The sequence below is a fragment of the Kogia breviceps genome, chromosome 15 (genome assembly GCF_026419965.1).
Source record: "Kogia breviceps isolate mKogBre1 chromosome 15, mKogBre1 haplotype 1, whole genome shotgun sequence".
Classification (NCBI taxonomy): Eukaryota; Metazoa; Chordata; class Mammalia; order Artiodactyla; family Physeteridae; genus Kogia; species Kogia breviceps.
The window spans coordinates 6655174-6672478 of record NC_081324.1 but is presented as its reverse complement, the minus strand read 5'-3'; the positions used below and the strand labels follow the sequence as shown (position 1 = coordinate 6672478).

The 17305-nt window shown below is 40.1% G+C and overlaps 1 protein-coding gene across 2 annotated transcripts in view; it reads left to right on the top strand.

Moving 5' to 3' along the window:
* Window positions 1–17305, top strand: part of SOCS6 (suppressor of cytokine signaling 6) — a 1023578-nt gene that overhangs the window by 267725 nt on the left and 738548 nt on the right. For both annotated transcript variants that reach the window (XR_010836697.1, XR_010836699.1), the window contains one exon: window positions 7239–7380. The gene's annotated coding sequence lies outside the window, so the exon portion shown is untranslated. The remainder of the gene's footprint in view (window positions 1–7238; window positions 7381–17305) is intronic.

Here is a 17305-nt window from a genome sequence, read left to right as displayed (position 1 = left end):
AGGAACCCAGTCAGAAATGGTCACTGCTCCTGGGCCCTCGGCTTCAGGCCACAGAAGGAGTGCAGGTTCACTTCACGGGCCATGAAACAATATTCACTGACACTGGCTCTTGTAGGCTCACCTTCTTAAGAATTATTAACAAAATTGATTATAGGAAAGAATTCTTTAGAGTCTTCATCTCCTGCATTGTCCACATCTCACCATTCGTAATTGAAGTGCTCAGATCCAGAAAGCAGGCTTTCAAACATCTGAATGTAATTCTTAGAGCTGCTAAGAACAGAGGCTATTTCTAGTGTCTCTACTTTATGTGTAAGTTTGGATGTACAGTTAGCTATGTTGTACAGTTTTCTTCCCATCTTTGCAGGAAAATTAAGTACTCATAGCTAAAGTTTCTCTGAGAATAACTGTAATTTTTACAGGGTTTTGGGTATAAAACAGACCAGTAAAAAGGCAGAGAAGGGAGGAAAATGGTAAACGAGAAGTTTATATTCCAGTGGTAATTAAATTGTTGGTTGTACTTGGGATGTGTCATTAGTTGCTGAATTATGTCAGTCAAATTATTTTCTATACACTAATTCATATTTCACAGTAAAACTGAAATATTCTATGAAGAGAGAAGACTTCAGGCTGTAAATGCCCTGACAGTAGTGAACAAGTTTATTTTGGTTCACCTTTGTATACTTACATCCAGCCCAGCACCAGGCACGTAGTAGGTGATTAATAAATATTTCTTGATTAAATGAATGGAAAAAATGGAATGAAGATATCATTCTACAAATAATTTTTTAAATAACTTTAAAAATAAGGTTGGTTAGCTGAATTCATGAAGGGTAGGCTAATTCAAACACTTAGTCATTTCTACTGTTGTCTGAAGCAGCAAAAAGCACAAAACAGCATCTAGACTAGCACCCAGGGAAAAAGTCTAAGTAGACTTACAAAAGAGGTGATGCTGGCATGTGTCCAGGAGCTGTGTATGCCTCATGCCTTGTTTTGCCTCTGTGTTCCATGCCATTTTATTTTCCTGGCAGCAGTTTAACTAAAGACAGACAAACTCACACTGCAAAGAACCCTTCTCTGAGCTTGATGGAAGCATGTTAATTAGCCAGATAACGGAAACGTCTAGGAATTTAGATGCTTTCCAGCTCCTGCCTAGTCTCGACCTAAAGATGAAGATACAGATGTTTTGCCCAGTTATGCTCATAATGATTACGGCAGCTTCATTCAGAACTGCAGAATGGATCACTTACCTTCATTTCATCATGCTTTAACTTAACAGATACCATTTTTCTGGTCTGTAACAAATAGTTTCCTCTGTTGGTCTGCCTTCTAGATCAATGCTGTCCAGTCGATCTTCGTGTGCCACTGGAATGTTCTGTGTCTCTGCTGTCCAATATGGCGGCCGCACGCCCCATGTAGCTTTTGAGCCCTAGTGCAACTGAGGAACTGGATTTTTAATTAATTTAACTTAGAACTTAAACTTAAATAGCCTCATTGGCTAGTGTCTATCACGTTGGACAGCATAGTTCTGGATTATAGCCCCCAGTGTGCAGTAGTGGAAAGGGCACAGGTTTGGGGGCAGATAGAGTCAGAATTTGAACCCAGTCTTGCTCTTTTGCTCTTTACAGGTAACGTGAGCTTTGCCAAATCAATGGAGTTAATAATAGTACTTTAGGGGAGTATGAGAATTAACCAGTATATTGATATCATTTATATATTTTTTTATATATTCTCTCATTCTCTCTAGATAGATAGATATTTGTTTTAGAAGATGGATTGATGTATAATATTAGGCCAACAATGATCATTAAAGTTCTTTCAGTTTCTGGATCTTTTATAGATAATAATAATTACAATTTTTAAAGGAATTTCCTTTGTGCTGTACATTTTATATTCTATAAGGGTAAATAAAGTGACCGGGGTAATATGTAATGAAGCCTGGATTTGAGCCCAAGGCTGGATCCCTGCATGTGTGTCAATCTGATGCATATATTTATTTCCTTACCCCAGTTTTGCCTTTTAGCCCCTTGAGTCTGGAAAGACCCTTCTGTTCAGTCTCCCTCGGTAGAGAACCTTGACCTTGATAGGCTCTCAGCAGGTGTGTGTTTGTCATGTGATTGGCTGTGTCATGCAGAAGGTTTTCGTACGTAATGGGAGACAGCATGTCAGGGGCAGCAAAGTTACTCCCCAGAAATTCAGTATAAAGTGTCTCATTCTCGCTTGCTTCCAAAGCTCAGAGGATCCCAGAGCACTACGTGTGATGGGCTGTTTTTAGGGGAAGGTGCTGGAAGATTGGCATCCAGACCTCCAAATCTTTCTGCAATGGTTCACAGCACCTTGGCCAGACATCAGTGTGTGGACCTTATCCAGGAAGGGGCTCAAGGCCTAGTTCAGGGTATCAAGTTGCAAAGAAACATTTCTGAATGCCCGTATCACTGCTTGCTATCTTTCGCTACAAAAGTTTATTGTCATTTTGTAAAAAACACATAGATTTTTGGCTATTTTCCTTGTTGTCTTTAATGTAATAACAGGGACCCTGAATCAGGGACTGAGGCCAAAAGATGGACACTTGGGGCAGATGGAAACATTGGTCCCCTCACTCAGAAGGAGCAAATGATGCTTTTCTGCTTCACAGGACATTGGAGGCTTGGACGTAGTTTTACGAGGGGCTCGGGCGGAGGTAGGCAGAGAACCCACATGGACCCCGATTCTGTCTGGGCTGCCCAAGGGTAGTGGATGTTGACTCTGCCTCTACTTGGGCTCCCTGTTAAGTGGAGAGACCAGTATCTACTCTACACAGTACACAGAGTGTGAGGACATCTGTCCTAAGACAGATAGGTCTAGTCCTTTTAGACGGTAGATAATTGCCACCTGCCTTGCCTGGTCCTCTGCTCCAGTCTTTAACTCCATCATCAGGAGAGGAATAGGCTCGGCTGTAAGGACTCATTACAGATGCCCTTTTGGGCCCTCGACTGATGTTTAGGTTCATGTAGAAACCTCCTCAAGCCTCTAGCTGAGTAAGAATATTCTCTTTGATAAGAACAATTTCAAAAGGGGGCAAATGAAACCATATTTGGCCTCCCTTCTTTTTTAATCTGATTTCTCAATGACATGAAGCTTCCCTGGATGCTGGATGCCCTCTTGCTGTGGAGAATTAAAAGGGAGACAAGGCATTACTGTCAAAAACTGGACATGGCCTCAATTGGTAAGTGGTCCTGCTCTCAGTAAGAATGGCTTAAGATCAATTACTCGGAAAACCTAGTCATTATTTTTGGCAGAACTCCTCCAAATATAATTGGCTCCTAGCAAAAATCCTATTCAACTCATTTAGTTACATGGGATTAACTTTTTATCCAGTTTATCTTGGCTGTATACCAAGAAGTTACCTTCATTAAAATTAGATGTCCTTTGGGTGCAATCTTGAAAAACTTTTAAATGATTTAAATGAGTAATTTGCAACGCCGGCTTTAAAAATTCTCCAGGATAAAATACTTATTTATAGGCTGTACAGTGTAGAACTTTGAGACCTTTGCTTTGAGCAGGCCAGTGCACTGTTTGCTGAGAAAACTTGACCATTTGTGCTAACCTCCCTTTGTTCATCTCCGTGTATAAATCTCAGAGCTCTCTATCCAAGCATAAATCCTTAACTTTTATTAGAGGATTAAAACCCTAATCTTTCTCTTTGTTTATGCACAAAATAAATCAATCTGTCTGTAATTGGCAGCAAATTCTTCCCAAAGAGCTGTAACTCATCCTGTAGGAACTCAGCCTAGATGTCAGCCTAGAACATCTCTTCAGGGTGACTTGAAGCAAATGCAGTAATCTATTTTTGCTGTTCTCAGTTTTAGTCTTGGATCGAGTCAGACCGCCAGAGAACCACTTATTTAGACCATCAGACAATAGCTTTGGCCTTTCAAAAAACCTACATTTTCATTTACAGTTTTCCCCTGGATTTAGCACATGCTCACGTGAAGGGATGTGATCGGAGACATGTATCAGGGCGTCTATTGTGGGCCAACGTGGTGGGTGCTGCTCTCCGCCGACGCAGTCTGACCTTCCTGGGAGCCCGCAGCACCGATGTCTCCTAGGTCTCAGTACAGGAGAAAAATGCAACTTCTCCTGAACATGTTTTTCCTCTGGATCACTGTTAGTTTTTAAAGTCATTATTTCCCAAACCGTATTCTACAGAACCCTTTTTATTGCAAAGCCAGTAAGAAAAAGCGTTCTGTGCTTTCCTCCATATCGGTCTCAATATGTTAGCACGCTGCTGTCCGTGTGTAGTCCTGCAGTTGAGAAGAAACCAGCATTAGCTCTGTTTTAATCTGCGTTTGCCAGTTTTTCTTACACTGGAGAGAGAGAGAGAGAGAGAGAGAGAGAGTCACATTTTCAATTAGATCCGGCAGAAGAGCATTCAACAGATACCAGTTTGAGGAACGCTGTTGCAATTTCATGGTTGACTTCTTTACCTTGTTTTGGCTGTCAAGAGGCTCAGAGGGAAATCTGCATGTCTTAACCTAAATTCCCCCGTCTCTGGACTGGACAAGGTGTCCGTAGACGTCTTGGTAAAGCTTCAAGTCCCGCTTGGTCCCGCTCACCTTGTGAGCTGTGGCTGAGCTCTTCTAGCTCCTGCCGGGCTCCCTGACCCCTTGAGCCCTGGGAAATTTGTAGGCTCTCTTTCTCCACAGCATGACATCAGGCTCTGCCTTATTTTTCTCATTTATTTTAGCTGCTCAGCTCGTTCTATCCTAGGCGTTTAACTGACTTACACTTTATTTTCAGTTCACTTCTTCCAAAGACCCATAGTGAAGGCACACCCGCAGCCTAATCAATCAGCCTCACATTTTCTCTTGTTTCTATAGCTGTAACAACCAGTCTCCTCTGATTTACACAAGAAGCCCTAAACATCAGCGCAGACTATGATATTCTAGCATATGCACCTTTTTATGACTTTTAGTCCAGTCATCTTATTTTCTATTCCTCGTTTCTCTTTGCTTCAAACTCCCAACTTATTTATTTATGATCCTGTTTTCTTGTACATATCTCCGAAAGCTGTCTCAAATCTTTTATGCAATGTGACGATGGTATAAATGACTGATTATTTTTAGTAATTAAAATGAAATAGATTAGGGCTTCCCTGGTGGCGCAGTGGTTGAGAATCCGCCTGCCGATGCAGGGGACGCGGGTTCGTGCCCCGGTCCGGGAAGATCCCACGTGCCGCGGAGCGGCTGGGCCCGTGAGCCACGGCCCCTGAGCCTGTGCGTCCGGAGCCTGTGCTCCGCAACGGGAGAGGCCACAACAGTGAGAGGCCCGCGTACTGAACAAAACAAAACAAAACAAAAAAGAAATAGATTACTCTCTTTCTAATATCTGAGGAATATAGTCAGACAGAAGTAAGGATGATTGACACTGATGGGCTATGAGTAGGGGTGTTGGTGAGTCGTACTGGAGAATGGGAGAGGTTGGACAAAAGCTGGGTAAACACACACCTCTTTGAGGTGCTTGATGTGATGGAAGTAAAAAGTTCTTCTTGGCCTGAAGGACCTCCCTCCGTGGAAATCTCAGCGGTGCCCCTGACTGGCTGTGCCATCTGGGTCCGAGTCATGGGAGAGACCTCCGCCATGCTGCCTTTGGTCTCCTGCGTAACTTATCAGCGCCTCCTAAAACGTGTGGATTTGGAATCCTGACCTGCAGAGCTGTGCAGCCCATGAATCTCCCTTCCCAGCACCTGCGTGCGTGTGCCTCTGTGGCTGTGCTTCCCCTGGTCGCAGCTGTGCTCAGGGCACTGATTCCAGCTACACTGCGGCATTTGGGGTGGAATTCTGTGTGTGCCTACTTCACAGATCAGCCCTTCCGATTAAAATCAAATGACCTCTGTCATCGTTTCTGCTTCCTGGGCATTCCAGAACGATACAATAAAACCGTGCACTGAGAACAAATGTTTAATTATGGAACAGGGCCCTGCCTCTGAACAAACCGATTCTTTTAATCTGTCTAATCAAACAGATTAAAAGAAACGCCGGGCACAATTCCAACCCTGATGCCGCATCCTTTCTTTTACGCCTTGACTTGTCAGCATTCATTTGTCTTTTTCGAAGCTGAAATAGAGAATTTCATAAAAGTTTTATTTGTCTTGGGTTCGAATGAACACACCTCGTGGAACTGACTGAGGTCGGTTCCTGCCGCATCCTGGATTCATCCTCATATCACTACACAGTTAAATGTCTGACACGTCGCTTTCATTACAGCAAAAAAACCCTTCCGTGATTCCTGTGACCTGCAGGTGAAAATCTGAACACCTTGTGTTTGGGGGCTTCTAGGCCTCCACAGTTCAGACCCCGTTTCCACTTTAAGCCATGTTTTCTAGTACTACTCCATTTCACAAACCATTTGCTTCGGTCAACTTTTTAAGTTTCTGTTTCAGGATTTTGCTTTGAGTGTGTTCTAATATCGTTCCCAGTATATTACATCATCATCACCAAGGTCACCAGAGTGACAGCAGCCGTGGTAGTAGTATTGGAAGTAGTAAAAATAATGGTAACCACACTGAAGTGTGGTTGAATCATGTGCCTTTCTTGTTTTCCAAATGTTCGTCTTTTGTCTTCTTTCCACACCTACCCTAACATCATTTCAAGACCCACTCAGATCCCTCCTCTCTGTTAAGCCTTCAGAACCACTGTGGCTAGAAATGAGCTCTCTCACCATCCAACGTTTGCAACTCCTGAGACTGGCTGCTGTTTTTTGTGTTCAGGAAGTTCTCCTAGGAGTGACTTGCATACATTACTTACCTGTGAATGACACCTGCTTCAAATCCTCTGTGGGATGTAGTGGATTATATGTAGAAAATGAAACTCTGACGAACTCAGACATACATGCATATGTGCCCCCCCCACACGTAAATAAATAGGAACAATAAACTAAAGGAGCAGAAACACATGTAAGCAAATGGCAAGTGATGACTCTTCACCTGCTGAACTGAAGCCACTGGGTGCTATGCTCCCTCCTCTTCGCCCTCTTCTCTCCCAGGCAGGTCTCCAGGGCGATGCACCGTCCTGACCGGGGGAGGGGACTGTGAACTGAGTTGTACTAATACGGTTCTAATTGAAAACTGTCCCAGTGGAGCATTTAATTTACTGTGTCATCTTAGTTTACAAGAGGCAACATTTGTGTTGATGAATTGTGTGAGTTTGTTAAAACTTTTGTTGAGATACGTAATCTTGTGCTTTCTTGATGTTCTGATACAGTCCAGCGAGCAGGATGCTGATAACAGTAAGATCAGTGGTGGTGAAAAGGGTTGCACACTTGAAGACTTTCATCTGCATATACAATTTGATCATTTACATTCAAATTGCAACACAGTGAAGAGAAATTCACTGTCTTCTAACGGTAAATAATTGCATGGCTCGTACAGGGTCTTTTTTCCAAGGGCAGCTGGGGCTGTCTGGGAGTGGTGTGGAAGACTGCTTGGCATGGGGCGAGGTGTGGACCTCCAGGCCCCCCCCCCCCCCGGCTGCCCCAGCAGGGGGCCCTCTCCCTCAGGCTACAGCCACACCTGGGCAGCATATCAATTTAGGAGAAATGTGGAACTCGGGAAATAACCTACTTTTGGTTTATGGAAAATATCCAAATGGAATTGTTAAAGTAAGTGTTACCTAATTAGAACAACGTGTTGATTTTCCTTGACCATCTTTGGTTTTGCCTTCTTTTTATTTTTTAAAATTGTGTTACTTAGGGAAGCTTGATTGGCTGTTTATGTACTTTGTGTGGTGTGTGTGCCCCACTGACTGAGCTAGAAAGTACCTGCATGTGCCCACAGGCCATGGATGAAGTGAGATCAGCATAGAAACTGATCAGGCAAGGCTTTGCAAGGATCCCATTTGCTCTAGTCAGGTAGGATGGATGGATCCGTGTCCGAGATGCCCTGCCGTTTTTCTGAACTTTACTCCACCGTCTGCGGCCTCTTCTGTCCTCCTGAAAACCCTTCAGGAGCAGTAGTTTCTGCGTGTGTTGTTCTGCACCCTGGATTCATGCTGTGCCATTTACTTTCCTTCAAGGGAGGAAAGAGCTGGAAGAGAACGTGCATGCCGTCTCTGCTTAGTATTATTTTCTAATTGTGCAATTATTTCTCTTTTTCATTTAAGTCATTCATTAAGTCCATCTTCTGGAGGTTGCTTTGAAGGTACTGAGTATTGGGGGCTTTGAAACCCTGAGAGCTCTTCTTTAGTAGGTGGACAATTTTTTTTTTTCCTTTTCCTTTTTTTTTTTTTTGGCTTCCTGGTTAGCCTCAGCGTAATCGAGGAGAAGCCAATTCCAGAATTCTTGAAATGACTACAAGGAAAATAGACACAAGATCAGTGGGATATTCCCATCTTTTTAAGATTCCATAATGACTCTTTTATTATTTTTCTCCTTTGCGAGTCAGTATTGCACATACACACACCCCACACAAGGCACATAACTATCCAGTCAACCTTCCCTAAATAATAATTTTTTTTCAAATAAAAAGAAGGCAGGGCTTCCCTGGTGGCGCAGCGGTTGCGAGTCCACCGGCCGATGCAGGGGACGCGGGTTCGTGCCCCGGTCCGGGAGGATCCCACATGCCACGGAGCGGCTGGGCCCGTGAGCCGTGGCCGCTGCGCCTGCGCGTCCGGAGCCTGCGCTCCGCAACGGGAGAGGCCACAGCAGTGAGAGGCCCGCGTACCGCAAAAAAAAAAAAAAAAAGATTCAGACTCAAAATCCAAGTTATCTTTTACCAGTTTACATTCACGAATACAGTATGTCATAGCTAGATACAGGTAAATACAGATCTTTAGCATATCTTCATCTAAAATGATTATTAGCCAGTAACACACCTATCATTCAAGTTTGTGTTAGAGAAATCTGGATAGTGGCTTCAGAAAGGATTCCAGGCACTCATGACAAATTTGCTTTCATCACACTGCCTTTTTATTCAATTTTGAAAATACATAGTATAGCAGAGATTTCCTACTTGAATGTTAAGTGGAACAAGGAAATAATGGCCTTAAGTGGTTGAAGAACATGAGGGATTTAAGAGGGTTAAACTCAAGATGCTAGAGGGAGCCCACAGGCTTGGAGAAAAAAGGCCGTGTTTATGCTGCTTATAATTAGATCATATAGTTCGATGACTGTAAAAAGTAATGTTCATTTTGTGGTAAAGTAGAGAAAATAAATAAAATTTACTGAGTATGTTCCTCCTAGACGGAAGACCAGTGCTCTGTATTCCTCTTTTTATCCCCAGAGATAAACGCAGTGCGTGGCGCGGTAATTACCTCCCTTCGCAAAGGGCTCTCACGCTCTGCGTACCCTGGTGAGCAGGGGGGCCCGGGAAGCACTGGCTAATTGAATTCTCACAGCCACCTGGTGTGACAGGGCATGTGTTTACCCTGGTTTTTTAAGTGAAAGAGAAAGAAACGTATTCAAAAATACATTTGAAACCATCATCTCTCCAATAGAAAGAAACTTTATTAAACATTTTGCTGCGTATGATCTCTTGACACTTGGGAAGAAAATTTCACAAGGATTTGGGAAATCCCCAAATTGGTATCTGTATCTTCCCGCAAAGTATAAGCACAGGGCTCTGCACGGAAGATGGAGCTCATGGGAGGCGTGGTCTGGGGGTGGGCTTGGCTCAGCCCATAAACGCCCCCCACCCTCAAGTTCGCATCAGAAAAGTGACAAGTCGGGGTCCTTGCTGGGGGCTTGTGGACAGCCAAGATTATGGATATTACACTTAAGCATACCCTCGTATTCCTTATAATCTCTTTCTATACTTTTATGTATTTGAATAATGGACAGACTTGTATCCTGCTTTTCCCCTTAACATTATCCTAAGCATTTACCATGTCATTAGAAGAATTAAAATTCCTCATGACTTGACTAGATGTTTGATTATGTTAAGGAATTACTATTAACTTTTTAAATGTAATAATGATGTTGCAATGATGTTTTAAAAGTCCTTACCTTGGAAGCTCCCATACTGAAGACTTTATGGAAGAAATGATATGAGTGTGAGGGCTTTGCTTTGAAATGTGTGTTTGAGAGGGGTGAAGTAGATGGGACTATCAATGAAGTAGGTTTGGAAATGTGTTGATCTTTGTTGCAGCCAGGTGATGGGAACTTGGAAATTCATTATACCATTTTCTGTACTTTGTGCATGTTTAAACATTTCCATGATAAAAAGTTAAAATTCTTTACAGATTTACTTTCTAGTGTTCTTATGATATTCACAATATGGATACTTTTCTTTTTTTTTTTTTTTTTCCTTGCCCTACCCCCACGGCCACTTTCCCCCCTTGGTGTCCATACGTTTGTTCTCTACATCTGTGTCTCTATTTCTGCCTTGCAAACTGGTTCATCTGTACCATTTTTCTAGGTTCCACATATATGTGTTAATATACAATATTTGTTTTTCTCTTTCTGACTTACTTCACTCTGTATGACAGTCTTTAGATTCATCCATGTCTCTACAAATGACCCGATTTTGTTCCTTTTAATGTCTGAGTAATATTCCATTGTATATATGTACTACATCTTCTTTATCCATTCGTCTAGATGGGCATTTAGGTTGCTTCCATGACCTGGCTATTATAAATAGAGCTGCAATGAACATTGGGGTGCATGTGTCTTTCTGAATTATGGTTTTCTCTGGGTATATGCCCAGTAGTGGGATTGCTGGGCCATGTGGTAATTCTATTTTTACTTTTTTAAGGAACTTCCATACTGTTCTCCATAGTGTCTGTATCAATTTACATTCCCACCAACAGTGCTAGAGGGTTCCCTTTTCTCCACACCCTCTCCAACATTTATTGTTTGTAGATTTTCTGATGATGCCCATTCTAACTGGTGTGAGGTGATACCTCATTGTAGTTTTGATTTGCATTTCTCTAATAATTAGTGATGTTGAGCAGCTTTTCATGTGCTTCTTGGCCATCTGTATGTCTCCTTTGGAGAAATGTCTATTTAGGTCTTCTGTCCATTTTTGGATTGGGTTGTTTGTTTTTTTAATATTGAGCTGCATGAGCTGTTTATATATTTTGGAGATTGATCCTTTGTCCATCGATTCGTTTGCAAATATTTTCTCCCATTCTGAGGGTTGTCTTTTCATCTTGTTTGTAGTTTCCTTTGCTGTGCAAAAGCTTTTAAGTTTCATTAGGTCCCATTTGTTTATTTTTGTTTTTATTTCCATTACTCTAGGCAGTGGATCAAAAATGATCTTGCTGGGATTTATGTCAAAGAGTGTTCTTCCTGTGTTTTCCTCTAAGAGTTTTATAGTGCCCAGTCTTACATTTAGGTCTGTAATCCATTTTGAGTTTATTTTTGTGTATGGTGTTAGGGAGTGTTCTAATTTCATTCTTTTACATATAGCTGTCCAGTTTTCCCAGCACCAATTATTGAAGAGACTGTCTTTTCTCCATTGTATCTCCTTGCCTCCTTTGTCATAGATTAGTTGACCATAGGTGTGTCGGTCTCTGGGCTTTTTATCCTGTTCCATTGATCCATATTTCTGTTTTTGTGCCAGTACCATATTGTCTTGATTACTGAAGCTTTGTAGTATAGTCTAAAGTCAGGGAGTCTTATTCCTCCAGCTCCATTTTTTTCCCTCAAGACTGCTTTGGCTATTTGGGGTCTTTTGTGTCTCCATACAAATTTTAAGATTTTTTTGTTCTAGTTCTGTAAAAAATGCCATTGGTAATTTGATAGGAATTGCACTGAATCTGTAGATTGCTTTGGGTAGTATAGTCATTTTCACAATGTTGATTCTTCCAATCAAAGAACATGGTATATCTCTCCATCTGTTTGTATTATCTTTAATTTATTTCATCACTGTCTTACAGTTTGCTGCATACAGGTCTTTTGTCTTCCTAGGTAGGTTTATTCCTAGGTATTTTATTCTTTTTGTTGCAGTGGTAAATGAGAGTGTTTCCTTAATTTCTCTTTCAGATTTTTCATCATTAGTGCATAGGAATGCAAGAGATTTCTGTGCATTAATTTTGTATTGTGCAACTTTACCAAATTCATTGACTAGCTGTAGTAATTTTCTGGTGGCATCTTTAGGATTCTCTATGTATAGTATCATGTCATCTGCAAACAGTGACAGTTTTACTTCTTCTTTTCCAATTTGTATTCCTTTTATTTCTTTTTCTTCTCTGATTGCCATGGCTGGGACTTCCAAAACTATGTTGAATAATAGTGGTGGGAATGGACATCCTTGTCTTGTTCCTGATCTTAGAGGAAATGCTTTCAGTTTTTCACTGTTGAGAATGATGTTTGCTGTGGGTTTGTCATATATGGCCTTTATTATGTTGAGGTAGATTCCCTCTATGCCCACTCTTTGGAGAGTTTTTATCATAAATGGGTGTTGAATTTTGTCAAAAGCCTTTTCTGCATCTATTGAAATGATCATATGGTTTTTCTTCTTCAATCTGTTAATATAGTGTATCACATTGATTAATTTGCATATATTGAAGAATCCTTGCATCCCTGGGATAAATCCCACCTGATAGTGTATGATCCTTTTAATGTGTTGTTGGATTCTGTTTGCTATTATTTTGTTGAGGATTCTTGCACCTATATTCATCAGTGATATTGGTCTGTAAATTTCTTTTTTTTAGTATCTTATCAGGGTGATGGTGGCCTCATAGAATGATTTTGGGAGTGTTCCTTCCTTGGCAATTTTTTAGAAGAGTTTGAAAAGGATGGGTGTTAGCTCTTCTTTAAATGTTTGATAGAATTCATTTGTGAAACCTTCTGGTCCTGGGCTTTTGTTTTTTGGAAGATTTTTAATCACAGTTTCAATTTCATTATTTGTGATTGGTCTGTTCATATTTTCTGTTTCTTCCTGGTTCAGTCTTGGAAGGTTATACCTTCCTAAGAATTTGTCCATTTCTTCCAGCTTGTCCATTTTATTGTCATAGAGTTGCTTGTAGTAGTCTCTTAGGATGCTTTGTATTTCTGCAGTGTCTGTTGTAACTTCTCCTTTTTCATTTCTAATTTTATTGATTTGAGTCCTCTCCCTCTTTTTCTTGATGAATCTGGCTAGTGGTTTATCAATTTTGTTTACCTTCTCAAAGAACCAGCTTTTAGTTTTATTGATCTTTGCTATTGTTTTCTTTGTTTCTATTTCATTTATTTCTGCTCTGATCTTTATGATCTCTTTCCTTCTGCTAACTTTGGGTTTTGTTTCTTCATCTCCTCTAGTTCCTTTAGGTGTAATGTTAGATTGTTTATTTGAGATTTTTGTTTTTTGAGGTAGGCTTGTATTGCTATAAACTTCCCTCTTAGAACTGCTTTTGCTGCATCCCATAGGTTTTGGGTTGTCGTGTTTTCACTGTCATTTGTCTCTAGGTATTTTTTGATTTCCTCTTTGATTTCTTCAGTGATCTCCTGGTTATTTAGTAACGTATTGTTTAACCACCATGTATTTCTGTTCTTTATGTTTTTTCCCTGTAATTGATCTCTAATCTCATAGCATTGTGGTCAGAAAAGATGCTTGATATTATTTCAGTTTTCTTAAATTTACTGAGGCTTGATTTGTGATCCAAGATGTGATCTATCCTGGAGAATATTCCATGCGCACTTGAGAAGAAAGTGTAATCTGCTGTTTGGGGATGGAATGTCCTATAAATATCAATTAAATCTATCTGATGTATTGTGTCATTTAAAGCTTGTGTTTCCTTATTAATTTTCTGTTTGGATGATCTGTCCATTAGTGTAAGTGAGGTGTCACAGTCCCCCACTATTATTGTGTTACTGTCGATTTCCTCTTTTATAGCTGTTAGCAGTTGCCTTATGTATTGAGGTGCTCCTATGTTGGTTGCATATATATTTATAATTGTTACACATCTTTTTCATGGATTGATCCCTTGATCATTATGTAGTGTCCTTCCTTGTCTCTTGTAACATTCTTTATTTTAAATTCTATTTTATCTGATATGAGTATTGCTACTCCAGCTTTTTTTTGATTTCCATTTGCATGGAATATCCTTTTCCATCCCCTCACTTTCAGTCTGTATGTGTCCCTAGGTCTGAAGTGGGTCTCTTGTAGACAGCATATATATGGGTCTTGTTTTTGTATCCATTCAGTGAGCCTGTGTCTTTTGGTTGGAGCATTTAATTCATTCACATTTAAGATAATTATCAATATGTATGTTCCTATTACCATTTTCTTAATTGTTTTGCATATGTTTTTGTAGGTCCTTATCTCTTGTGTTTCCCACTTAGAGAAGTTCCTTTAGCATTTGTTGTAGAGCTGGTTTGGTGGTGCTGAATTCTCTTAGCTTTTGCTTGTCCGTAAATCTTTTGATTTCTTCATCGAATCTGAATGAGATCCTTGCTGGGTAGAGTTATCTTGGTTGTAGGTTCTTCCCTTTCATCATTTTAAGTATATCATGCCACTCCCTTCTGGCTTGTAGAGATTCTGCTGAGAAATCAGCTGTTGATCTTATGGGAGTTCCCTTGTGTCTTATTTGTCCTTTTTCCCTTGTTGCTTTCAGTAATTTTTCTTTGTCTTTAGTTTTTACCTCTTTGATTACTATGTGTCTTGGCGTGTTTCTCCTTGGGTTTATCCTGTATGGGACTCTCTGCACTTCCTGGACTTGGGTGGCTATTTCCTTTTCCATGTTAGGGAAGTTTTCAACTATAATCTCTTCAAGTATTTTCTCATGTCCTTTCTCTCTCTCTTCTCCTTCTGGGACCCCTATAATGCAAGTGTTTTTATGTTTATTGTTGTCCCAGAGGTCTCTGAGGCTGTCTTCATTTCTTTTCATTCATTTTTCTTTATTCTTTTCCACAGCAGTGTATTCCAACGTTCTGTCTTCCAGGTCACTTATCTGTTCTTCTGCCTCAGTTATTCTGCTATTGATTCCTTCTAGTGTAGTTTTCATTTCAATTATTGTATTTGTTTGTTCTTTAATTCTTCTAGGTCTTTGTTCAACATTTCTTGAATCTTATCGATCTTTGCCTCCATTCTTTTTTGAGGTCCTGGATCATCTTCACTATCATTATTCTGAATTCTTTTTCTGGAAGGTTGCCTATCTCCACTTCATTTAGTTGTTTTTCTGGGGTTTTATCTGGTTCCTTCATCTGGTACATAGCCCCCTGCCTTTTCATCTTGTCTTTCTTTCTTCGAATGTGGTTTTTGTTCCACAGGCTGCAGGATTGTAGTTCTTCTTGCTTCTGCTCTCTGCCCTCTGGTCTGGATACTTTTCAATTTCCTTAATCATTCACTGTTTTGGGACATTTTCTAATTTTTCATGATCGTATATGAAATAGCATCAACATTTTTTCTCTAACATTTCTTTGTGCATGAAATGTCATCCACATTTGAAACGTTTTCCTTGGGAGAGATTTGGAAGTGTAATATTACTGCACCAATGAGTGTGATCATTTAAATGTGATGTGCCATTTGTTTTCCAGGAAGATTGAATATATTTGCCATTCTTATGGAATGACAGAGTCACCACATACTATCAGCATTGCACACGATCTTTTAAAAATGTGTCTTAAACTGATATATCATTTTATTTGAAATATTAGAAGAATATGTATTTCTTGAAAGACAAGACATTTATGCCAATGGTAGAAAATTTGGAAAGTACAAAACAGTCACAACACTAAAAGAAAATCTCTGTTGAGATGCGGATGTTCCACAACAATCTTTTTTCAAAGTATTTTGCTGTTCAGTTATCATGATAGCTTGAGGCTTTATACAACTTTATTTTGTAATACTTTTTTTCAGTACAGATATGAAAAGTTTCACATCTGTTATTTACTGCACTGTCAAATAAAGTTAGTTAGAGAGGAGTTCCTGATAAAAAGGTAAATTTGAAAAAGCCCATGGTCACTGAGATGGAAAGTGCCATAAGGAAATCTCCCCACATTGCAGCAGTTAGAAAGGAAGTGTGGTGTCAAGTATGTAAGTCGGCTGACAAATGCATTTCCTCACTTTCTCTTCATTAAAACCAAGTGAAGATCTTACCTGAAATTTACAGATAGGGAAACCAAGGCCTGGGTGTACAAGATTCTTCAGAAAATGGCCTTAACTTCCTAGCTTCTCTCCAGGGCTGGGCCCTTCCTCTTCCCACCTTGGGGTCCGGCTGCCCTGGGAGTGTACCTGGTCCCTTTGTATCTTGCACTTTCCTACGTGATTACTGTGAAACCTGTTGAATCCTCTTCTTGACATACTCTTTTCTACCATTTTACAGACTTGTAAAGGTATTAAATGCTTAAAAAGAAAAATTTCAAAAGAGCCAAAAGGTGTATGGAAACAATTTATACACAGTTTAAAAAAATTCTATTTTCCCTTAGTATTGTACTATACACAAATTTTCTACATGATTAAATTGTTTAAAAAATTTTTTTAAGTTGAAGTCTAGTTGATTTGCAATATTGTGTTAGTTTCAGGTGTACAGCAAAGTGACTTGGTTGTGTCTGTATATATATTCCTTTTTTCGATTCTTTTCCATTATAGGTTTTTACAAGATATTGAATATAGCTCCCTGTGTTATACAGTAAATCCTTGTTGTTTATCTATTTTATATATGGTAGTGTGTATCTGTTAACCCTGTAGTCCCAATTTATCCCTCCCCACACCCCTTCCCCTTTGGTAACCATAAGTTTCTTTTCTGTCTGTGAGTCTGTTTCTGTTTTGTAAATAAGTTCATTTGTACTATTTTTTAGATTCCAAATGTAAGTGATATAATATTTGTCTTTCTCTGTCTGACTTTTTTCGGTCAGAGTGATAATCTCTAGGTCCATCCGTGTTCCTGCAGATGGCATTATTTCATTCTTTTTTATAGCTGAGTAGTATTCCATTGTGTATATATATGTATATATACACACCACATCTTCTTTATCCATTCACTTGTTGGTGGACACTTAGGTGGCTTTCATGTCTTGGCTATTGTGAATAGTGCCATTAAAATGGTTTTAAATAGCACTATTGTGGTTGCAAGCGGTACAGCCACATCCTAGGAATGTGTCACCATGGACGTAATGTCCTGCTATGTTGTCCATCTAGGCTGACCCCCTGCTGCCTGGAGCGAGTGGCTAAAAAAGGCCAGACTCTCCTCCTTGGTGGCCTCCTAAGTCTCACCCAGAGTCCATTTTTTCCAATCACTTCAGGACTTGGATACAATGGTACAAAATGGGTTGGGGTCTGGCTTCCCAAATAATTAAGTTGGAAGTTACTATATGGAACCAGCAGTTTTCCCACTACTGGTGGGAAAACTTTTTGACCAATGAGAAAAAACTGACCTTGGAGAGAGATGGGCGGACCCATTGCCTCTCCTCC